Source organism: Centruroides vittatus, unplaced genomic scaffold, assembly GCF_030686945.1.
Source record: "Centruroides vittatus isolate TY-2023 unplaced genomic scaffold, ASM3068694v2 scaffold_944, whole genome shotgun sequence".
Lineage (NCBI taxonomy): Eukaryota > Metazoa > Arthropoda > Arachnida > Scorpiones > Buthidae > Centruroides > Centruroides vittatus.
The window spans coordinates 1,580,235-1,605,740 of NW_027122722.1; positions in this window are offsets into that span (position 1 = coordinate 1,580,235).

Below are 25,506 nucleotides of genomic sequence, written 5' to 3' on the forward strand. Positions count from 1 at the left end.
AATTATAAAGTTGTAACTTACTACAAGTTGAAGTATGATGTACGAAAACAATAGTAATGTCACAGCGGGACATCCGGTCGTGACTCTCGTTAGAAGTTCGTAATAGGTAAAAAAAAATATACATAATAGATTTATGATCCATTGTCTGTTTATTGTGTATACTTTATCATCGTCACGCGAGATTCCCAACTCTTTTCTTCTTCTTTGTATTAAAGCTTACAAGTATATTTTCATTTCTCGTCTCGTGTTTTTATGAATGAAATATAAACGTTATCTTGCATAAATGTAAAACAATGCAAACACTTATTTGTACAGCAAATAGAGCTTGACTATTTAAATCTTGACTAATTTTTCACAATATTACTCAAGATTTAATGGTTTGTCGAGTTCACATTTATCTGAGTTCACACCTGTAATACAGGTGTGAACTGAGATAAATTGATAATTTTATATCTCATCAGCATCAAAACAAAAAAGCGACCTGTTGTATTTTTTGACCCTGTTAATCCAGACGTTGTTAACACTTTGATAGAATATAAATATACAAAAACAATCCCATTCCATGAATAGAATATAAATGTTCAAACGTTAATATTCTGTCCACGAGTTATCAGTGAGTGGCGCAGGACCTTTGGATTATTGAATTACTTAATTTCGAATTTTATGCTAGAGAATGAAGCAACAAGTCTTTCAGAAAAAATGGTAATTACGGCTAGAATAGGTAACAGGAAAAAATATAAAAAAAATAGAGTAATGACCTTTCAAAAATGTTTTGTGCACTGGATACTTGCCAGCTTAGGTTGATATTAATTAAAAACAATATCAACTTTGTCAGAAGTGTATTAAAAAAACTAGTTTTACGTGAGTTGAATATAAATTATATACTTTTATAAGGTCAGATCGATATTTTTTGTACATTTTTCAATTCTTCAGGAAGCTTATGGCCATCTTTATTTTTCTTACATTTCGTAAATTAATGCAAACGTCCAACAGGTTGCGTGGACAATTGCCAAAATTCAAACTAACACAGAATAAATTTATTTAATATTTTATGAACGAACATATCATTATAAAGAATATTTTATCAGAATATTATCTTTTTTGTATTAAAGAAATGGAATTTGTTTATAAATAATGTAGTAAAGGAAACTTAAGTTAATCATTTTTTTGTTTTTTTTCAAACTAGTTAAAAAGTATAACAGCAAAATTTGACGACAAAAATGAAGAATTTATTAAGAAAATACAAAATTATGCCATTACTCGACCAGGCTGACTCGTCAAATTTTACTTGATGTTACTAAATAACACGAGTTAATTTTCAATAGGCTGCAGCCACCGAAAGCCTCATCTAAAAGGGTTCTAGCTGCAAAGGTTTCTAAGATTGACTTAGCAAAATTCAAAAATTCCTTTCGGTTCTAAATGAAGTTTCACAAGACCCAGACATCTTGGTCTTCATGTAGACCCAAAAGGTCTACAAGATACTAATTGGATTAACAAACCTGGACCAAGGGTTTCAATGCTATTCATTATCAATTTTATAAGACTATATTAATTGAGTTTAATCAAAGTTAACAGAGTTAATTATTTGAACTATGTTGATCATTATACGCCACAATAGGAAAAGCAATAAGACTAAAAATAATACAGCAAAAACTGAACAAATGAAATAAATCATGTTAAACCTATCATAAAATGATATCAAAACAGAATAAAAATAAATCTTACAGTTTAGTAATTCTAGAACAAAAAAGGAAAAAAAACTGTTAAGCAACCGCCATTTTCTTTCGTTAAGATAAGACAAGATAATTTATAATGCGTGACCCAATTTCATAATCTTTACAATTTGTTAACATTTCTCTGATACTAATAAAGTTATTTGTGTAACAAATTTACATAAATTTATGTACTTGTTTACTGTATATTATTAGTATATTAAATTATACGAATATAATAATTTTGTAGCCACAGGGATCAAAATAAAAATACTGAACAGAAGTATTTCCAGAGATTGCTTATAATTTTTAAACATGTTATATATTAATATTTATTAGGTAATAAAAGAATTATATTCATTTTAATGCATAAAATATATACATAAAGTCATAATACTGTATAAGCAGGCTTGCTAAATGTGTTAACGATATCATTAATTATTTAATTTTCAGTTTGTGCTTAGGGGGCAAATCTCGACCACGTGTTTTCGACTAACAAATTCCTTGTTTAGAATAACACGTGGTTTTGTTTACGTTTTGGATTTGATACGTAGCCAACAATCAGAAGTAACACAACATTTTGCCTTTTCTTATTTTTGTTTCTGTTATTTGCCGTCCAATACCCGGAGCTAAAAGGAAATTTAGTAATATCCGAATACGTATAACCTTCCAGTGTCAAGGAAAATAAATGTCATTTGCCTTTTTGAGGCCCTCGGAGTATTCGTAAAAAATAAAGGTTAAAAAAGAACATAGGCCTAATAAATAGAACGGAATAAATAATAACAAACAGGGTCTATAATCGTATCATATTCGACATAATTATAAGGGAAGTAAAAGCAATATAATTGTAGAAAGCAGAAATAAAATGTATGATAAATTCTAAAGAAATGTAAGAAATAAAAAAGGATGAGATTCCTGAGAGATCGGATCAATCCTATCTACAAAATAAGTTTATCTTGAGGCGGTTACATTGTTCTTATAGATTTCTATCTTAGAAAGAATAAGTGTGTGGGGCCAACTTTATCAATGATTTGATTATGGAGTTGATAACGACCTTTAAATAAGTTGAAGACGAGTTTGGATGAGATTAATAATTATCTTAGAGAATAAAAAACTTATCTCTTTAAAAATGTAATGATAAACTACGAAAACAAATTGTTGTTTTTATGGAATATGATTTGCTTAGAAAAAAGGAATTTGCAATTATAATTATTGACGTTAATAACAACATAATAAAGACGTAGAAAAGACACGTTTATTGGATTTATAATAATATTTCATTAGTTTTTAATATAATAACATAAATTTGTTGTTATGAAAGGATCCATATCAAACATTTTGGGATCGAAACGGCCCTCTATGCTAGATTTGAGGTTTTTACTGTAATGTGCGAAATGGATGGCGTGATATTTGCACCATTTTTATTACGATGTTTCAGAGACAATTATGTAGTATACAGCACATGAATGTATTCCACTTCTGCTACGTAATAATTAAATGCAATGGCAATGGAATATTCGATAGTGAATTATTTGTTAGTTTAAATGTTTTGCGCACCATATCTCCTTTGCATGAGGACAAATTTTATCTCGTATTCTATCTCTGCGTGGTTCCGAAAGCTCCAGGCCGTACAGAGGAGCCTCACCGGATTCCAAAACTTACTATTTTGACGGTATCCAGTGGCTTCCCCTTTGATTTTTATAAGTATAACAGACATTGTATTCTATTCTAATGGTAGAAAACCTGAAAACAGTCTACATTAGATTGAAAATACTCCTTATTAATAAATGTATGCTATATGTTAGTAGCAAGGTGTTGTCTATCTACGCTACGGTACTTTCCCCCATAGGCTGTATAGGAAGAAGAAGTTTTTTTGAATTCTTAATTGGAATAAGGTTATTTTGTGAGTTACGGTTTACATTATATTATTCTCTCCGTATTTTGCATAACGAAGTTACAATAAAAGTGATTAAATTTCATTTCTAAAAGAGCATCCGTGCGAGACGTAATTCGTTTTCCTCTTTCTCGTTCGGTTCTTGAACTTTGTCGTTCCAATTTTTTTGCGAATGCAAGTGTTAAAAATATGTCCTCGTATAAAATATTTTAAATTTTTATATCGTCATTTAAATCATTATAATCCTCGCCACACTCAATTAAAGACGATCAACATATCCCGTAGCTTAATGTTTCAAAGAGAAAGCCTTCGTATTGAAACATTTTAAAAACATTTTATACTGTCTTCGTCATAAATTATTTTATTGTTTTACTTTTTATTTCAAATTTTATTACTGTGATCCATGTGTCAATTCCTATTCTTTCCCCGAGTGAGCTATAATGTCAGATAATACGTTTAGGATGGACGAGGTGGGTTAAAACGTCAGTCTATCGCTCTACTATTTGGTAAAATATATCATATATTTTCTTTTATATCTCGTCTCATCAATAGCTCGATGCTGAGAGCGTTAAATTATTAATGTAAAATATTTATACAGAACTGATCTAGAGGTTGGAAATATCCTTGAAAAGACCTTAAATTGATATAGTAAGTGGGGTGAAATGAATCAGTCTCAGCAATCACTTATTGTAAAAACCGATAACAGAAACTGCAGTGTAAAAACATATACTACTAGTGATACGTTTGTTTATTGGGAGTGACGATATTGACATTTCAAAATATATTGTCAAACGATTCATTTCACCCCAAAGTAAGGGTGGAATTGATCGCAGCGTCCATTGGGAAGAAACAAATTGCATGCTTTTTAATTATGACAATCTGACTAATTAAATACATCAAAACAAACTCACTTCACTAAAATAATTTAAAATAGAAAAGTTTAAGAGCATTTTTTATACGATGGGCACGAAAAAAGCTCACAAAGCGGAAAGAAACGAAAATGAAAATAAGAGCCCTGTTCCTTTCAATCGTTGTGTAAATCAGCGGTCTTAGAATTTTTGTTACTCCTACTTTAATACTACGATGTACAAAAACATACAATACGAATTCTTAATAAAGTAATATGCCGTAATATTTAACGTTGTATATACAGTACAATATAGCAAATGCACTGCAAATTATTTCACAGAACTGAGGTAAATGAATAATCTCAACGGTAACGAGTTTCAACAAATAAAGACCATTAAATACTTTTTGTAGCATTTCCCTCGGGCGCACGTAAAACCCGTGCAAATCAACTTTTCTGTTCGTATTGTCGATTATAAGATCAACGCGAGTTAGAAGTTGCTCCATCGTTGCGGGTTTACACATCAGGAAAATAATTTTAACTTCGTTAAAGGTGATTACTTTTCATCTGTACGTAATGGTTTCCTCAGAATCTCGAGACTATAGCCGTAAACGTAAACAACAGTACTTTTCAGCCTATATTAGACCATGCGATCGTTTCTTTTTTTATTTGTAGTATCGAGTGTGGCACAATAACGCCCGAAAAATACGCAAAATAAGAAAAAAAAACTATGAAACAAAAACGAAACAGTCGAATTAAAAGTAGAAATAACGACATTGAAACGGCGACAATACTTTGTATTATTTTATTAACAATTTTTTTTTAATTCGTGAAATCCGTCGCAGAATGTCAGGTGTTTGGCGAAAGGTTTTGATTGAATCGCGAAAAGCTTTATTTCGTAATTTCGCGTCGTTGACAAATTCGCGAACTGTTAACCGTCGATCGCGAAATTTGTGTATCTTTTTGAGAATAATTGTAAACATCTTGTTTTTCAAACGCTGTATTTCTTTTCGGCAATGCTGCAACGGATGTAATTCAAATTATTGTAAACTTGTATTTTTTTCATATTTTAATACAACCTTAATCATTTTTAAAATAAAAATAAAGTTGCTTTTAATGTGTTTTACGTCATACAAAAGTTACCACAACGTAAAAGATTTTCGTATTTACGTTCCAAATGGTATTCGAAGCTACTATATATGGCGATTCCAAGTTACGTGGTAAATCTCTAATTGTAATTGGCGTATCTAGAGGTAGGGATTTCGAGCACAATTGATTTGATCGTGTAAATCGTCACGGAGAGAGAGTAAGAGCCGATGGAATTTCCCTACCTTAGTACGGTAAAACCTGTCGAAAAGAAAACCTGAACACTTGGGAACGATTCTCTACGTTAAGTACTTGTGACTTTTTTTAAAAAAAAAACGTGATTAATTAAAATCTTAAATCCTTCTCAAGTGTTTGAGACTTTTATTTTTATTTTCAAAAGTAATTCTTTTTTTGTAAGTCAATTCCTCGTAAGATTATACCCTTGAAAAGACGGGGATATTATTTACTATGAAAATAAATCGAAATTTTAGAAATTATATAGTTTTCCTAAGATAAAACTTTATCTTTAAAATTTGTTTTAAAATATATTCTCAAATTCCTTTGGAAATTCAATATTTATAAAGATCTAAAGCTGTATATTTGTATTGATAAATGTATTTATATAAATATTGACTTTTGCAAAATATATATTTTACAGAAATTTGGAAAACGATAGAACAGAGACGACGACTCATTTTTCTATTTCGTATCAATTCGTGTCGTTTCATTGTTGTTGACAGAGGAATATGAGAAATTTCCCACAGAAGCGTGACGAAATTCCACCTGAGGAGTTGCATAAAGAACACTCGTACCGGTTCGACAAAGATCATAAGTTTATGTGTACATACTGAAACTTATTTACAAATTATTAATTTTGAAAAGGTTTTAATATATTGTGACTAAATATGTAGAGCAGGGAAAGATAAGAAATCTGGTCAATTGAGAAAACTGCATAATCAAGACAAATATGGCCAAGAGGACACCATACAGACGATTAAATCTTGCGAAGATTAAGGCGAGTCGAGGATGGAGCACGAGCAGAGAACCGACAATAAATCATGTATTAAGAGGAATATCAAACGGAATACAGCCATTACGGTGGAAAGATGGGGTAAGGACACGCGAAGGAGCACAATGGAGATAATTGGAGGAAATGGTTTACGTTAGAAGAAGACTGGATGAGGATCGGTTGTCAAGGCGACTAAGAACCTTCGTGGCTCGTAACGTCGTCGAGAAAGAAAGAAATTGTGACTAAATGTTAAAGATTGGGAGAAAATAAAGACGGATTATCATTCGCGCAACACGCAACTATAAAATTAAAATTGCCATCTTGAAATTTCCTCGGGTTTCAGAAATCCGTAAGAAAAATATTAGACAAGATACTATTCTAATTACATACGTAATTATTTTCTTCTTTTTGCTTCGACTAATCTTTTAAAAATAATGGTTCAAAAGACAGTAAATCGAAATATATTTTTATTGTGATCTTAAAATGTACTGTACGTCAGGTAACCGACTTTTGGATCGCTCTGAATATGTATATTTATGAAAATGATCTCGTTAGAAATTTAATAAAAGTCATTTGATTTCATTACATTTTGTTAATATTTGTAAAATTAATAAAGTGTCTTTAGCGACTTTTCAATAATTGCCACTTTTGTCTTTAAATAATAAATCTTTGTTTTAAAAAATGAATATAGACCGACCTTCAATGTCCACATTAATCATTCTAGTTTATGATAAAATAAAAGGTAAATATATTCTGAATGGAAAATATTAAATTCTATTTTATTGAAAACGAAGGATTTATTTATTTTCAATATAAATATGACTGTGTGATTGACAAGGTTCATTCTTTATTTAGTAAATATAAACACTTCCTTTTTATAAAATCGAAGAATTTTTCATACGAATTCAACGAGCAAAAAATAGATTTTTTTCCACGGAACTCATTACTAAACACGATCGACAATTTTCTGTAGTTTGAATAAGAAATGTATTCCAAAAATTAGTTTCACTGGCATTAAATTTTTATTGATAATTCTCTTCTTAATTGTTGCACCAGAAATTTACGCTCGACTTCATAAGAGACTTGCAAACCTAATTAAAACCGAAAACGAACGCAAATTTTTTCAAACATTAAATGTAAAACGTTTATATGCTGAAATTGTATTTAAAAACTTTGTGATAGAATGTATGAAAGTCCCGAATTCGGTGCAAAAAAGTGCCTACAAAGATCAAACGTAATGTTGGATCCATTTGTTTGATCTGTTAGAAATTAAGAAATCTATTGCTTTACTACAGAACAATGTGCAAGAGTTCTAATTTAAATGAGATTAAAAGTTATAAATATTAAACCTTACCTAATATTTTCCGAAAATATCTTTAGACAACGAAGGAGGAGCTAAAGATGTTAAATCGTTTGTTATGTGGTGTCAATAACAAACGACCGAATGCCACGCGGAGTATCATTAACGCAATCAATGATACTTTAAACAAAACAGAATTAGTTTTCAAGTTTACTTGTTAATTAGGATACTAGCAATTACTTCTTTGAAGTTTAAAGTGAAGGGAGGATAAAAAAAGCTGAATATGAAATTCTCGTATTACATCATAACGATTGATCAAACAATTTATAATTAGATGGGCTGTGAAGAATTTAGTGAAGAAACTGTAAAGAGTGAACTTTTACGGTATAAAAAACGAATTTCCACTGAGGAATCAATCGTTACAATAAGCTAACGATACTAAAATTACGATAGAGAATTTAATGGAATACAAATTTAGGTTAATGTTACCTATGGTTCCAAAATGGCGGCTCGTCTCCGATTCCAGCAAATAGAAGAAAGGAAACAGTAGGGACACACGTTCTAACCTAACCTAACTTATTGTAATAATTTTGTTGGTAATAATTATGGCAATTATATTAGGTTAGGTTAGGTTAGAACGTGCGTCCTCACTGTTTCCTTTCTTCTATTTGCTGGAATCAGAGAGGAGCCGCCATTTTGGAACCATAGGCAACATTAACCCAAATTTAAAATGGATTCAGTAACTTGTTGGATTAGTTTCGAGGAAATAAGCCAGAAAATTATTCAATAAAATACGGGAAAAAAAATAATGGTCATTCTGAAGATTACTTTTTTTTTTTTTTTTTTTAAACTCTTTCCGCCCTGTGGGCACTAAGAGGGCCTCTTTTAGAAAGCACATTATGGGTTCGGCCAGGCCCACAATGGGGCGACCGGGTGTGAGGGACGGGGCCCGACATATCCGAACGGACCACCCCCCGAAAAAATTCCTGGGGATTATTCGACCCGTTCGGATTCGATCCCGGGTCCCCAGAGCGGTAGGCTCTGGGGGACCCGGCTCTGTGACCTTGACCGCTCGGCCATCCGGCCGTCCTGAAGATTACATTTACACGGGTATATTCCATCAAATTAATGTTTCGTCTCGTTAATGCTTCGAAAGTTTATATAAGAGACCGGGCGAAAGATTGCAACTCTAATGTCAAACTGTCATTTCTACGTCGTTTGATGTTAATCCTCTTCTAGATTACATTAAACTCGCTAAAATAAGGATCTTAATATAGTCTACAGTTGTATGTAAAATTCGTTATTTTAATTAAAATTCTTAAGTTTAAACAATGGCTTACAAGATATTTTAAAATCTACGAGTGAGTTTGTAAAGAAATTGTAAATATCAATAAGGAGTAAAACTTTCAAGTTTGACCCCCACTCCAAATATGACACGTCATCCTCTCTATCTCTTCACCTCTTTGATCTTTAACTACTAAAATTTAATAGCATCCGTGACACATATATAGAAATAACCCTGCCAAGTTTCAACATTTTTGGTGCATCCAGTACTGATATATCTCTATAATTACCCTTCTGCTCTAATAATTAACGTTAGTAATAAGATTAATACTAGAAGTATCAAACGTCGATTAGACTGGAAAAACAATTAAATGGAACTGTAAAAGTTGAAAAAGTAAGAAGTTTGTCTCCTAATTCAACTATAGAGAAGAAAGACACAATCTTGACTTCAATATTCCCTTCGTTTTTGAAAGAAAACTTACATTTTATCGCCGGATAAACGAAGAAACGACAACAAATCTGAGTTAATTAAACACTTCTATTAAGAAAATTGTATCATCAGAAAGATGGCGGAACAGTTATATAAAATTAAAGAATATTCACCGAGAATTACCGATACAATTAGATTACGTAACTAGTAAGTTATATTAAGTATTCGTTATGAAGAGGTTTGTTTTCTGAACAATCGAAGCTTAATTTGTTTACTTTGTAAGATTAAGTAAAGCGAATAACCTATTTTACAAAGTGGACGATCCTTATGGAAATTAATAAAAATAATAATTGAGCAATTACTTAACAATCTTCAAAGTTTTTCAAGAAAGAAATCGCTGAACTCGAGATTTAATAAAGAAAAAAAAATATTCACTTACGTAAAGATGTATATTAATACTGTAAAAAGATATAATTAAAGACGGTAAATGAAGCGATAAATGGCAATTTTACATAGATAACGACTCATTTTTCTATGATCCTTTGCAAAATTTGCATAAATATTTTCTTCTAATGACAATAAAAACCGAAGTTTAATTGTTATTATTAACTTTATTGATCTTAAGAATAATTGTCTGCAATCGGGAAAGTGCATACAAAATTACCTAAAAGTAGGTATTATCTCTAAAACTGGCAATTAAACTCGTTATAATTTAAATAATTTTTGTTTTTTTCTTCAAATATTTAGATAACACGAATTATTTAGGCCTATTGTTGTTTCAGAAATTTATACTGAACAAATAATTTGGTTAATGTTACCTATGGTTCCAAAATGGCGGTTCGTCTCTGATTCCAGCAAATAGAATAAAGGAAACAGTGGGGATGCACGTTCTAACCTAACCTAATCTAATAAATTATCATAATTATTACCAAAAAATTATTAGAATAGGTTAGGTTAGGTTAGAACGTGTGTCCCTACTGTTTCCTTTCTTCTATTTGCTGGAATCAGAGAAGAGCCGCCATTTTGGAACCATAGGTAACATTAACCAATAATTTTACAATAAATATTGTATAGTTAATCTCCGATTCAATGCCACCGTTTGTTTGCTTCAAACTGGCATTAAATCGATTTTGACACTAAACTGAAGAACTTCGTACAATAAGAATTATAAATAATGCAGTCTACACGCAACTTTTGAGTATAAAAGTCACGTCGTAACAGTAATTCACAATAATTTAGTATTTAACAGAGAGATACATTCGTTGGTATTTATTGACACTTTAAGGGAGTAGCGTTATAGCGAGGTTTGCTTAATTAATTAATTAAAAAAAATTTAAAAATAATTAACAAGCACAAAACATAATTAAATTTTAAATGATAATATTCTAAAAGAAACAAAACAGCTAATGAATTATTTAAAATATTTTTATGAATTTTTTTTTAAAATTCATTGTTAAAATAAAAATACAATAAAATTAGCAATCTCATTAAATTATAAAGCAAGAATTATTATATAACACGGCATATATAATAAATAAAATACCTATACTTTAATGATGATAAATTACGCATCTATTTTGCGATGGATGAAATAGAGAGGCTGCAAAATGGGCGAGTGTCTTCTTATTTTGTTGTTTTTGCCCTTCTAAGCTGCGGAGAAAATATCTTATTTGGAGGGGAGGAACAAAAAAACATCTCCGGTTGACACCCGTCACTTTTCCTCAATAGCAAAACCCCGTCACCCATTTTGACAGGCAGGAAAATAGCCAACAAAGAGTTTTCTCTTTGCAAAAATTGCTTAATTTTCGTTTTCTTAAAAAAAAATAATAATAATAAGTCCCGTACATACAAAATTTAAGGAGATAAATAAAGGTTTCTGACACGAGTCTCTGGCTTAAAAAACTAAAGGTGAATATTCTTCGGTTAGGAGCGTTAAAATTAAATGTCAGAAAAAAAACACATCTGAAGTTTTTTAGTTCCTCTCTTCATAGAGATTCGCAATTGGGTAGATAGGGCAAATGACCTTACTAGTTAGAAAAAGATCGATATCTGGGTGTGAAGTTCATAAGGTTCTGATCTATATTTATATATATAATAATTATATCCTGCTGTTTTCGTCTAAAATATCACGGTGTTTACGCACGACGATATGGAATAATGCGGTTTTTCCAAGCAAAAGATGAATGAATGCACACGAGAACAACGCTAGAAAATAGCAAAGTATGAAATCTGTTAATCTCCATAGTCGATATGTCTCGACTGTTTAATATTAAAATAGAAAAATATTCGTAACGATTTACCGGAATATATTACCCGGTTATTTAGGTGATCTCCCCTGAGTTAGGGCGTGCCATTTTCCCTACCATCTTACGTTCTTCCGACAGACTACATTAACCCCTTTTCTCTTCTATCGATCGACATCTTTCTAACTTTATTTAACAATTTAAAAATTAATAATTGTAACGTTTAAAGGCAACTTTTTCCGTTTGAACCCCGCAACAAGAGAAATCTTTTAAAAATTAGTAGTTTGTTAGAACGACAGATGGCAGAAGGATACACGAGTCGTGTTTTCTATCGCCAGTGGGGGTTAATAAAGTATTCCGGTATCAAATTTAACAAAAAAATTCGAGTCTTTCTCCATCGACAGAAGCTCTAAACAATGCATAGAGTGGATGAAACGAAATGAAAATATTCTTTCTTTCACTCTTCGTGTGATGCGACACACACAGAAAGAGAAGCCATTGTTCGACGTTTGTGTGGCAAAATCGTAAAGCAAATAAAAGTATTACAAATTTTCCGAATTCGGTTTCACTTATTTATGAACGTAAATCCGAAGAAAGAAAATAAAATTAAGTAAATAAAAGGAAAATATGGAGTTGAATGTCTACATGTGGGTGACATTCAATCCGAAGACCGCAAGAATCGATCGAAAGAAACGAGGAATAAATTTCATTCCACATCAAATACACGAAATATGAGGCAATATAACTTAGTTTCTTGTTCAAATATCCTTTTCGCTTGATTGATTTCTTACTTCATTGTGTAAATTCCAATAGGAACAGGTACTGCGCGATTCATTCAAACATCCCTCATACCTTCCTATATTAAATTTACGCTTCCAACATCCTCCTTCTTCGTATTCTAAAATTATTAATTATTGTTTGGAATGCGCGGAAAAAAAAGTCTACAGACTTTAAAATGACAATAAATCTTCGAAACTAATGTTAGAGGGAGGACGTCTTCGATAGATTCATAGATTACACACATTGTCTCTAGAGAATCTTCCCTGTTATCTTCCACTTATATGTACAGTATAGCACTTAACATACTTCAAATATAACATCTCTCTGCGGTTTGTCGAAAATCAACAGAAGATTAGCTACTAAATGAGAGGTTTTTACTTCAATTTAGTAGATTATCCCCCGTTTCGAGAGAATTAATTTTGTTTTTTTAATTATCCACAGTCAACTTTATTTATCGTATCTTCCAAGTTTACAATTGACAGCATCGATACGATTACAACAATACATATTCTATAAAAGTTTATAACTCAATTATTCTTAAATAATATTAAATTTTAATTAGCCAAAGCGGGAAGTAGGAAAAAAAGGAGTGAAAGTAAAGAGACGTCTATGCAAATTAGATATTTAATATATTTTATTTGAAGACGACCGTTAATTAATCGAGTTAATTATTCGTCTCGTCAGAAATGAAATTTTATAATTAGAGAAGATGGAAATGCCGCTCCTCCATTATAGACAAACAAATGCGTCGTTCGACACCCCCTTTTTGTTTACTACCTCCAGAGATTTACAAAGGACAGGCAAAAACCTCTACTTCCCGTAAACAAGCCGGCGCCTTTCTATACATAATAAATTTAAATTGAATCTAGTTCAATTATAACAGAACACTCGTCGTGTCATGTATAACGCGCAGTGCGCGACGCGAAGCGTGTCGCGTAGCAAAATAGAAATTATAACACGGTAAACTTTTACTTTTTACGTCTATATTGATTAATTTATCGTTCTTAAACGGTACATTTGCTTCATTTTTCACGATATTTTTCCGAACGACTTCCTTTCTGTTTCGTAGAAGCAATCTCTCTTTCGTGGAACGAGTAAATGTAAGAAACGACAATAAATAATTCTAGATGAAAGGAAAACATTCGAACTAATGAAAAAATACGAAAAAAAGATTTAGCGCTCCCGAGAAATTACAGGATTTTTTAAAAATTTTCTTTCTATCTCGTGGAGTTCTCGACATTTTTATTGCCTATTTCATAACCAGAACAAGAACAATGTTTCCGGTTTTGGGATAAGCAATAAAAAACTTTCGAGAGTGAAATCTAGATTCTAGGGTGTTGACATTAGTTTCGTGTATATCTGTGAGTATACTACTCACCTGGAGAGTGGTAAAAGGTTATCGCCTTCCCCTCTACTGTAACAACAATAGAAGTTCTCGACCCGTCTATTGGGAAATTCGCTGATACAAAAATACCAAATTATCAATCGGTTCTTTCGGGAGTGGGAACTCTTCGAAAGCAAATTATGTAAGGGAGGATGAAGACACGTCAGAAGTTCAAATATAGAGATAAGAGATATCATAAAAGAAAACAACATGCCTTAACGAAGCGTTACAAAGAATTAATTGCGAATTGACGATCGGGAGAAACTTGTCTGGAAATTGCGTCATTAGTTTCACCCCTTCTGAATAAGAAAAGAATAAAGATTATGTAAAATACACGTGAAAAATATTCGAAAAGACATTAATAGTTATTTTGTCGAGGTCGATAACCTTTTTACTTAAACTGCCAAGAAAATGTATATTTTTACAGCAATTTTTTCTTCCAGAAAGTTACGCAATTTATGAAGTTTCTTTAAATTTCGTCGAATTAATTTTTGATGCGATCGCTTATAATAAAAAATCTAAAAACCTACGTGAGTCTTTTACTTACGTAATTTAAAAACGCGCTTTTTTATCGTTATAAACGGCAATAAACCTTAATCGGAAAATCGTGACGTACTGGAGTTACGTAGAAATTATTTTGTAGCAATTTGAGGAAGTTGAGCTGATTATTTTGCACGAAATTTCGACTTGGTCGTACTTTTAACATCACAAATTTGAGAAAATAATTGGAAATTATGATAATTGAAGATTGTCTGCCGTAGAGAAGCGCATCATCCGGGTATATGTAAATGATTAAACGTAGAAGGCAATCGAGACGTGTTCTAACCCTCGAGCAAATGTTACAAAACTGATTAATAATTGCTAGTGTTAAAGAATAAATGATGTCTCGCCGGGGAGAGGATTAAACGATAGAAAATCTAATTATCTTTTTATAATAAGGGCTTATTCTCGTTAAGTAGATTAAATTGTAAGGCAAAAATCTCAAAAATTTTATATTTTCTTAATAATATTATTAATAGCTTCGATTAGCGGGAGTTTGATAACACCGTTTTTCTTACTTGTTGCGCTCTTCCTGTCACAAAATTTCATTTCGAGCGATAGGAGTCACGTTATTTTGAAATACGGAGCCCCTTATTAATGACTTTAATAAAGATTTTAACTAAAATTACAGTAAATTCTTACATTACGGTACATTTCATAACAGATAAACCTTCGTTTTTTAAAAGAAATATGTTATAAAATGTTACCAATCAACAGGCAAATAAATTAACCTGTTGCTTTTGACGTCGCTACTTTTAAATGCCCGTAGTACGTGGATGTAAGGAGCAGTTTTATAACTTTTATAGTGAAGAAATACTTTACGGTACGTTATGTTCAACGCCTGTATTAAGCCTATACATTTAGAAAAATGTGTTACGCTATTTTAACGGAACGACGCGCTATAACGCGACCTCCGCGACGTTACGAAGCGAAGCGCAACGAATGTAAAAATCGAAGAGTCAACATATATTTTAAAAGATCTACATCTGATATTAAAGTATTTAGTAAAAAGTAAATAATTGAATTTGGCTTAAATTAGCTAAAGATTATTCCATTGTTTAAATAATTAAACGGAAATATTTGTTTCAATTTTAGAATTTAATTAATGAGAAGCGGCTTAAATCCGATAAGACGACGTTCCGGAGCAACATTCAATCTGTGTGTTTTTTTTTCCTCTAACGCAATCTCTTCGGATTACTATGTGTTCGAAACGGTAAACCCGGACAATAACCCCCCCCCCTTCAACACGTGCAGCAATTGTTTATTAACCTCTGCCATTCCTCCTCACTTCCGACAGGAAATTTCCAGTTTAAAGAAAGGAAAAATAAGGGGGGGTTTGGATGGAATACGGTTACAAATGACGTCACAGAAGTGATTTTATTTTCAGCATTCAACTGCAAAGAAAAAAGTCATGTACAGTACAATTCCGTTATGATTTATGCTTCATCTCCCCCCCTCTAACTGCATCGAACCGTTGAAAAATACTTTAAATATCGATTTTAAAAAAGAAAAAAAAATTAACCGAATTTATTAAATACGCAGTTTTTAAAATTAAAAGAAGATGCTTATTGTATGGCTTTGCCTTTTTTAAAAATGAGTTTGCGATAGAGTTGATACATGATTTATTTAATTCGTTTTCTTTAGAGAACTGCTTTATAAATGGCTGCATTCACGACGTTATTCAAAGGAAAAAAGTAAAAAAAAAAAAAAAAAAACTGCATTATTTTCGAGTATGACGAATTTATGAAGACACTTTAACAAAGACACAGAGATTTTATATCGATTCTGTTGACATATTAAATTATTCACAGGACTAAATGAGTAAATTATTCGAAATTTTGTAATATTTTTGAAAATTTATCGATTCTGGAGTGGAAGAATGATATCAGCAGATTTTACTCGGGAGTATATCGGCTTACACACAGGGCATTCTATTTGTATATATAGTGAGAGGTGGTAGTTCTTGAATAATGGTATTTTTTCCGATTCGTTCTCAAGTCTGGTTAACAGTTATCTAAAATGAAAACTCTTTGATGATTACCTGTTTATAAATTGTAATTTCTTTCATTTTCTGTTGGAGATTTCATACAGAAAATCGTACGTGTCGTATCAAATCTATAATTTTCAGTATAACTACTGAAGGATAACAATAGAAAAGAATGAATTTCATCAATAGTATTAAGTTATATAACTTAATACTATTGATACAATACACTTTAATTATGTATTTGAAACATTATGTAATTATATAATTGAAACAATACACTTTAATTATGTATATTTTATAAGATCGATTCTTTATCTTGTCTTTTATTTTGTTATTCGAATATAAAATAATTTTCCTTGTAAAATAATAGAATAGAAATTTATTTGTAATATTTTTAGAATCTCGATAGACAACATTCGTGATTTTGAATGCACGTTTCTTCTGTTTAACCCATCGTCGAGATGGGGAACTAGGGATTTTTCCCCAAACCCGGAGAAAATTTAGGGGTTTTTAGTGATTCCGACCCCTATAAAATTAATGTTATTTTTACTAACAGAAAGTAAAATCCTTAAGACTTCTTTTTATCGTTAAAGAAATATTCTACTTATTTAATTTGTTTTTTAAAAAAAGGCCAAAGGATCCTGTTTATATCAGCGATTTTTAGGATTTACACGTGGAGGAAAACGCTATCACTTCTTGTCATTTAAAAATAGAATTAATATAGAGAAAATAATTGTGAAGAAATGCGAAGAATGTTTTATTAAATTAAATACTTTGTTTTCAATAGATTTGTGTATCAATAAAGTAGGTAGACACTAATCTTGAGTCATATAAAACGTAATAACAGTAATGAAGCATTGCTAATAGTTGAAATAAAACAAAAAATTAATTGTTTACATTCTTCGTGTTTTATCACTCGAAAAATATATTAAAAAGTCTGCATCATTAATAATGATAATTAACGATATGAACACGATTAGGAACGGAAACAAGAATAAGACAATAGTTTTCATTCAAAAAAAGTTAAATTTGTTACAGGAATTTCTTGTAAATCTCATTGTTGGGTCTATTGTTTGTGTAAGATGCAATCTAATTTGGCAATGTCGGTATAGTAAATTGCACCAAAATTATTTCATAAAAGTGCTTATTAGAAAATATTAACTCAGGAACGTAAGTTGGGATGTTCTAGAGCAGTGTTTCTTAAACCTTTTCTGCTACTGTTAAATTTTTAAAATACTGTTGTTCCCCCATGAAAAATTCGAGTGTTTTTATTTAAAGGGGTAGGGTCGTCCCATTTTCTTCAGCCTTTATTTAGCTGATTTTTGTGAAACCGTGTTGTATTATTCTTCGAAGTATCAAACACAAATTCGTGTTAATAACAACCACTTGGCTTTTTTTCACCTTTATTTAGTTGATACGGTACACGTTTTTCACCTTTATTTAGTTGATACGGTACACGTTTCGTTCACCTTTATTTAGTTGATACGGTACACGTTTCGGGCCTTATGCCCGAAACGTGTACCGTATCAACTAAATAAAGGTGAAAAACGTGTACCGTATCAACTAAATAAAGGTGAAAAAAAGCCAAGTGGTTGTTATTAACACGAATTTGTGTTTGATACTTCGAAGAATAATACAACACGGTTTCACAAAAATCAACAATAGTTTAAGTAATTAAAAAAGAACCCGCAAAACTGTACTGTTGTAGAACCCAAATAGACATAAAATTGATAGTGTATTTCAGAGATGTAGTAAAAGTAACTAATGGATTTTGAAGAAATATTCATTAAGAACTGTTGTAAACTACATGTATATTTTATAAACATCAGTAATTTAAAATTTCCCTGCGAAAGAAGATGAATTAAAGAATTATTAGTCGTTAATTACGAATAAAAATTGTATTAAGTATCATACAGGACCAATTCGAAAAGGACCTTTTTACGTTCGAAGGAAACAATATATTTTATATTACCTGTAGCAAACACAAAGAAGAAACGCATCTTCATCTCTTATTTGCAATTTACTAACGGAAAATGTAATTAATTTACGTCCGAAGTTTCAATTTATTTAATAACTTCAAAACAATTAGAAAATATTAAATTATAAAGTAAATGCATAATGTAGGCGTCAATCTCGAGTAAAGAGTTTTCTACTTCATTAATGAAGTTCCATTAAAATGGGACGATCGAGTACGTCCCTTTCTTTTCTTCTTCAAACTTAAATAAAGTAGTTTTCCTCCTCTTTTTTCTTGTTTTTATCAAAATATTTTCGTCCAAGAACTCTCCTTTCGCCAATGACGCTTCGTAAATTAAAATTAAGTTCGGGAGGATTTCTTAATAAAATTTTCTCTTCGTTTACTACAGAAGAGGAAATCTATTTACATTTATTAACTTCATTAATATTATAAAAATCAATAAAGGATTTTTTAAATCTTTATTTTATTAAAAAATATCCATGAAGTAACATCCAGATATACCAAAATTACACACCTTGCCTATTTACAGCAAGGATTTTCGACTTTTTTCTAATTAAAAAATCGAGCCTTTTTTGTCACGTGTTGACTCAAATGTAATTTTTTATAGATTTTTTTAGAAGATACGCAAGAAAAATAAAGGTAATTGAAGGATTTCCTAGATTAATTTAAGTTCTAGAAAAAGAATCGAACGGCTCGAGTCAGAAACAAAGGTTACAACAATAAAAGTATCTAAAAACAACAATAAGTGAAAAAGTGCAGTTATCGGGTAATAGAATGATAAATATTACCCAAACATTATGATGTAAAATAAAAAATTTGGCAGTAGGCGACTTCCACTCCTTACAGAATTTAAAAGAAAGAAAAAAAGAAAATCAATTACTAATGGAACTTTCTATATGAGTTTTATATCCAAGAGAGAAGAGCAAGCTGGATGGAGTCTTAAAATCAAAACGAATGTAATCCAAGAAACAACTGGAGACAAATAGGAAGATAAAATGTCGAGCAAAACATATAGCTGAAGGTTTATCTCAAAGACCAGATATTGATTTTGACAACTATTTATTTGTATATTCGTAAGAATAAAATTCGGAATGTTTATGGTACGGAAACACAATACAAACTGAAAAACTAAGAAAATAAAAGTATCGTCAAAAATAAATACAACATTTATTATATTACACATCACAAACATTCAGAATTTACTTTTTCTTTTATGAAACTTCACCAGAACTTATCAAATGTTAGAAGTTCGTTAGATGAAAATCTCCAAAATTCGATAGTTACTGCTAATTTATGTTAAAGAAAAGTTTATAGAGTAGAGTTGTCGAGAGCAACACATTAAATTTATTAATACCGATAAGAAGTATTTACATTATAAAGTGAATACTTGAAGAATTTAACTATGTACATTAGACGATCCCATATTAAATTATAAAACAGTAATGCCGAGTTATCAACCAGAAGGAAAGAAAAGAAGGATAACCTTCCATTTCTGAAGAAATCTAACCATCCATTTACAAATTAAACATTTAGAAAAGGTAAAAGAACATTTTAAAAATAGTCCAAGAACTTTTACGTGGAAGTATTTTTAAAAAATTAAGAAAGTTTTCTAAGTTATTTTACTATACATTAATAAAAAATGATTATTATATAAACTTCAGCAGAAATAAAATAAAATGTGTATCAAATGTATTCATTTTTAAACGTTCTGTTCAGATAAAATATAAGAAAAATAATTACAATCGAATTTCGAAACGTCTACGTGAAGTTACCGTAGACATGTAACAATAACAGAAATATCAATTATTCGTTACATTTCTTTCTCGTGATTATATATCTAATAAACGTAACCTTCCATTATCCTTTCCTCATCATTATTGAGATTGCTTAGATACATTCACTACGGGTTATAATCTACATCAAAGTACAGGCAGAAGTCTTCTGATAATGCCACTAAAATACTATGGTATAGAAACGAAATCAACGAAAGAGAAGCAGAATTTATACAGTCGAGAGAAAAATTGTAAAATAAAATAGTTGGAAATGGTAAAAATGAAAGGTAAAGATGAAAAATTCGAAAGAAAAGAATCAATCAAAAAAGTTTGAAATGAACAAGAAGGAGCAAGATTAAAGAAAGTTCGATTGAGAAAATGTGTGCATAAGAAACATTTGAAAAGAAAATTAAGAAGATAGCAGAGAAAGGATCGAAGGAGAAATAAAAAATTAAAATAATCGACGGCGTAATGAATTATCTAGTACGATGGGTGATGCGCCTCCGTGTCTTCTTTGTATCGACTAAGATAAAAATTTAACAACAGAAAATGTACAATTTGCAATAAGTAGACAACAACAGGGAAGAAAAACGAGGCAATAATAAAGAAAAAGTACAGAATAAATATTATGTCACTTGGATCGAAGACGTTATTCTTCGGTATAGACGCAATAATAATAAAGGATGGCTCATAATCCTGTTAACCAAGATCGTTACTCTAATGAAACGAGTTTAAATTTCTCTTAATATTTATTATTTTGCATTGTCTTTCAAATCAATTACTTCTTTTCTGTCGAAATCTGCTAAATCAATTTCCAAGTCCTTGAAAGATATTACAAAATTTTGATTCAGAAGATGGCCATTAACAGAAGCCCGAATTACAAGAAAAAGTCCAGTACTAAATGAAAAATCGAAAAATCTGTTGTAGATCCGATTCCAAATTCCTTACATAAAGAAGGTTGAGATAATACATTTTGATCGCAAAGAAAAGAGGGGGGTTTCGAGTATATATCTGAACAATAGTCACCACTAACAATAAAAATCGCCGACATACGAGAGAATTTAAGCAGCCTCGAAAGAGATAAAATATAATAGGAAAGACGATATTAGAAAATTCAAAATTGATAAAATTCCAATATTAAAAGTCAAAATTTATTACTTTTACAAAATATTTTTTCAATTATTGTATTGTTAATTTCAAATAATCACCAATTTAATTAAATTATAATTTAAATCTCGATATAACGCTCTTCTAGTTAGCGCTACTCTCGTAAAGCGCTGATAAATATTCATAGCGCTCACATCTTCCCATAAATATTATATACACGAATTTTCAATATCTTTGGATTGCTAGATGAACAATTTTGCATCGCAAACGGAATTGATATCATGAAATCGAGTGACTCGCAAACTATCAAACTCACCACGTTACTAAATACAATCCTCGTCGTTTGAGTTTCTTCGGTTTAACGCCAATTTCAGAAGCGCTAAATCGAGGTTTAAGCTATAAATACTTGTAAGAATATAATATTTACAACATCTTAACGAAATAATTATTTTGAATCGAAATTTTATAGGAAACACGCAAACACCATAATAAGGAATTCGCTCTTATTTAAAATTGATGCCTTTCATCGTTAAGCCCGTTATTATTTAAATGAGATTGTCGAAAACGATAAATCATCCGTAAAATGCGACCCGGCTACTGAACGTATTGCTTAATTAATAATATAATTCATTCATTAAGCAAAATTTCAACTCAACACGAACATCAATAATGAAATCTTCTCATCAGAAAGTAATAATTTCTTTTCTCCTTTCTTCGAAAAAAATAATAATAAGAAGAAGAGACTCCATTCCTTTTATCCACGAAATATTTTCAAAAATCGATTTTTTACAGCAAAAATAGATGAAGAAGATAGAGACAGAAGATATTTTTATTAATATACGTTCGATGTATGAGAATCAAATTAAAGATTAATGAGGAAATGCGAATCGTTCTTATGTCGTTTCTGGTTTGGAAATTAAGTAAAAATCTAATCAATAATACAAAACTCGTTGTGTATATTGCTTTAGTGAAGGAATTAAGCTTACTTTTATATAACATAGCCGTTAGCCAGGATAAAAATAGATGTACTTTTAATGTGGTTTTATATAACTTTTTCACCTAGGAATATCACGGCGGGTATTTGCTAGCTATCTTTTAAAGCCATCTACAAGCACGAGTTGCAATTTCGGTCACTAGTCGCGAAAGTGCGCCACTTTCGCGACTTTCAACCACTCCGTTAGATTCCACGTACGGACCATTTGGAGTCTCCTAAAGTTTTCTCTTACTTTCTATGGCGGACAGACAACCACACATTCAAAAATATTGGTAGGGAGCAAAATTTTTCTTTAAATCCCGTTACATAAACAACAGTTGAAACTAAAAATAAAAATAAATAAAAATTGTAGAATGTTTGAATTTTTAAAAACATTTCAAAAATAAAAATGGAAAAAACAATTGAATAGTTTTTCGAAGGAAATAATAATAATAAACAAGAAGAAATTCGATTCTGACGTTACGAAAGAAATACCTGAAGATAGCAATTGTGTGGATAGTCGTTTAGTTTTTCCTTATAAAGATGATATTTCTTACAATTTTCTTCTTTAATTTCAAAAATAACAAAATGTTTTCATTGTTATCGGAATATAAATACAGTAGAATCTCTGTAACGGACACCTTCCATTAACGGAACCTCTTCGTAAAGGATTAAGCCCGTCAATTCTAATGCATTTTTTCTCCCCCAAAAGAGAACACGTCCAACTATAAGTAAGGACATCCGGAAATGTGATTTAACGACAAAAACCTCTTTTAAAATGTTACTTTCATAACGAAATTCGAATAATCTTAAGCTAAAATGAAAAAAACTTAATAATTTCTGATTGATTGAACCAGTCAGAGATTATCAAGTTGAACCAACGATTCAGACTACGGTTGAACCAATGATAAAAGTGGAAATGCTGTCGTGTGTACAATACGCTTGTACAATACACGTGTGCAATACAACACATCGTCTTTGTTCATTTTATTTTTTGTGTCCCGTCTTTGCCAGCAGCTGCCAAGTGTTTAGTAATGACTAAGAGGAAATGCTTGAAGACTGCGAGATCGTCGTGCGAGATCTAACAATGTGCCAGTGTCCGGGGCATTGTTTAGGTAAAACGCAGTAGAATTAGCAAAAGATCTTAAGTATGAAAATTTCATGGCGGGTTTGTTGATAAATTTCATAAACGACGCAACATTGCATTTAAAAGTATATGTGAAGAATCAGCAAATGTGCTTCAGGAAACTGATGATGAACAACTTAAACGGTTACCAAACGGATATCAGGGGAGGAACATTTTTAAGTGTGATGAAACAGCACTTTTTTAAAGCCCTTTCTACAAAAATTTTGTGTTTCAAGAATGTATGGTGTATAAAGATGATAAATATTCAGAAGAACGTTTGACTATTTTTTCCTGTATAAATACTGTTGGAAATTTGAGAAACAAGGCAGTTTGATGTTTTAAAAATATCAATGTCAATGAATTAAAGGTTGAATGATACAACTCGGCGTGTATGGATGACATGAGAGATCATGTCACAATGGCTGTAGGCCTTCGATCGTCGTATGGGTCGTCAAAAACGAAAAATGCTTCCTTTTTTGGACAATGCAGCCACACATCCCAACATAAAATATATAACTGATGAAATATAAAAAAAAAAATATATAACATGAAAATATAAAACTGAATTCTAAACTAAAGTTTTTCTTTGTTTTTTGTTACCCAACAGAACTGTTTTGTGCCAACCTCTCGACCAATGAATTCTTCGAAACTTTAAAGTGTTTTCCGACAACGTCAGGTTCAACATTTTATAGAAGCCGTGGACGGTTTTTACAGAAAAGAAGATATGAAGCTGGAGTACAGGATGTAGTTATTTGAACCGTTCGAGCGATCAGAAAAGTGCAACAAAATAAGTAAAGACTTGCTTTGCAAAATGTGGCTTTTTCAGTAAAAAAAAGCTATAATTCAAAGCAGTCTGGAAGTTGAGAGTGAATCAGCATTGTAGGAAATCGCTTCAGGCATTAGTGCAGCTTACTTTGTAGCTATGGATGACATCGCCCTGATTGAAGACATGTCTCTGTCAACGAAAGAAATTACACCAGTTGTACCAACAACCAATGACAGCAATGGAGATGAAATGACGACAACATAAACGTAAATTACGCACCAACTGCACCAATTTTATTCCGTACAGCATTTGTTCACATTCAAGAATTAAAATAATTTTTAAGAGAAAAATGATACAATTGGTTAGAACTCTCAGCACGGATTGCAGGTCGGTTTTTTTAAAGTCGCACCGTGCAATTCAAAGATCAATTAAGGATTATTTTATTTACGCCTTCCATCTAATAACACGATATTCAGTCATTTTCTAATAGCGTACATCTTCCACAACGGGAATTTTTTAGTTTCCGGACTGTCCGCAGTAGGGAGATTCTTCTTTATATATAAATCTTATTTTATCTTATTCTATATCGTGACTTTTTCAGAGCTTGTGTGTCATTAAAACTATAAATTTTCTATCTTTATCAATCTGAGTCGAAAAGAAACACGCGAATTTAATATTATATTAAAAAGATAAACTAATTTAATAACAATCTTTAAAAAAATAATAATTTATTGGAAAATGTTTGTAGAATCGATAATCATTCTTTCGATAATTCAAGAATTTTACTTATTTTCACTTAACTAATGGATGTAACAGAGAATTTTTTAGTGTGGCTCATCTGTTAAAACGTCTTTGTCGACAATCTTTTAATTAATTACATCAACACGATATCCTTAATTAATTGCCTACAAAACAAATTATTTCCTTTGCTTTTAAAGTGAAATAAAAGCTAATTTATTTACACTTGTTTGAAATATTCGTAAACGTTATTGAAACGAACTGTACGTGTGTATTAAAACTTATTTATTTTACGAGAAATTACTAATTTATTACCGACTGTTTCGAATATTTGTATGCATAGACTAATAAATAACGTTATTAACAAGTATCCAACACGTATAGATATGCACAACTGTTAAAGTGTATGTATTGATCACACTGAAAAAATCATTTGAAAACAGGAGAAACACATTGATATTCTTTAGTTTGTTTTCACAAAATAAATCCAATTCTTAAAAAAATACAATTATGCAAAGTAGAGTATTCGAAAGCGATTTCGAAGCTACATCTC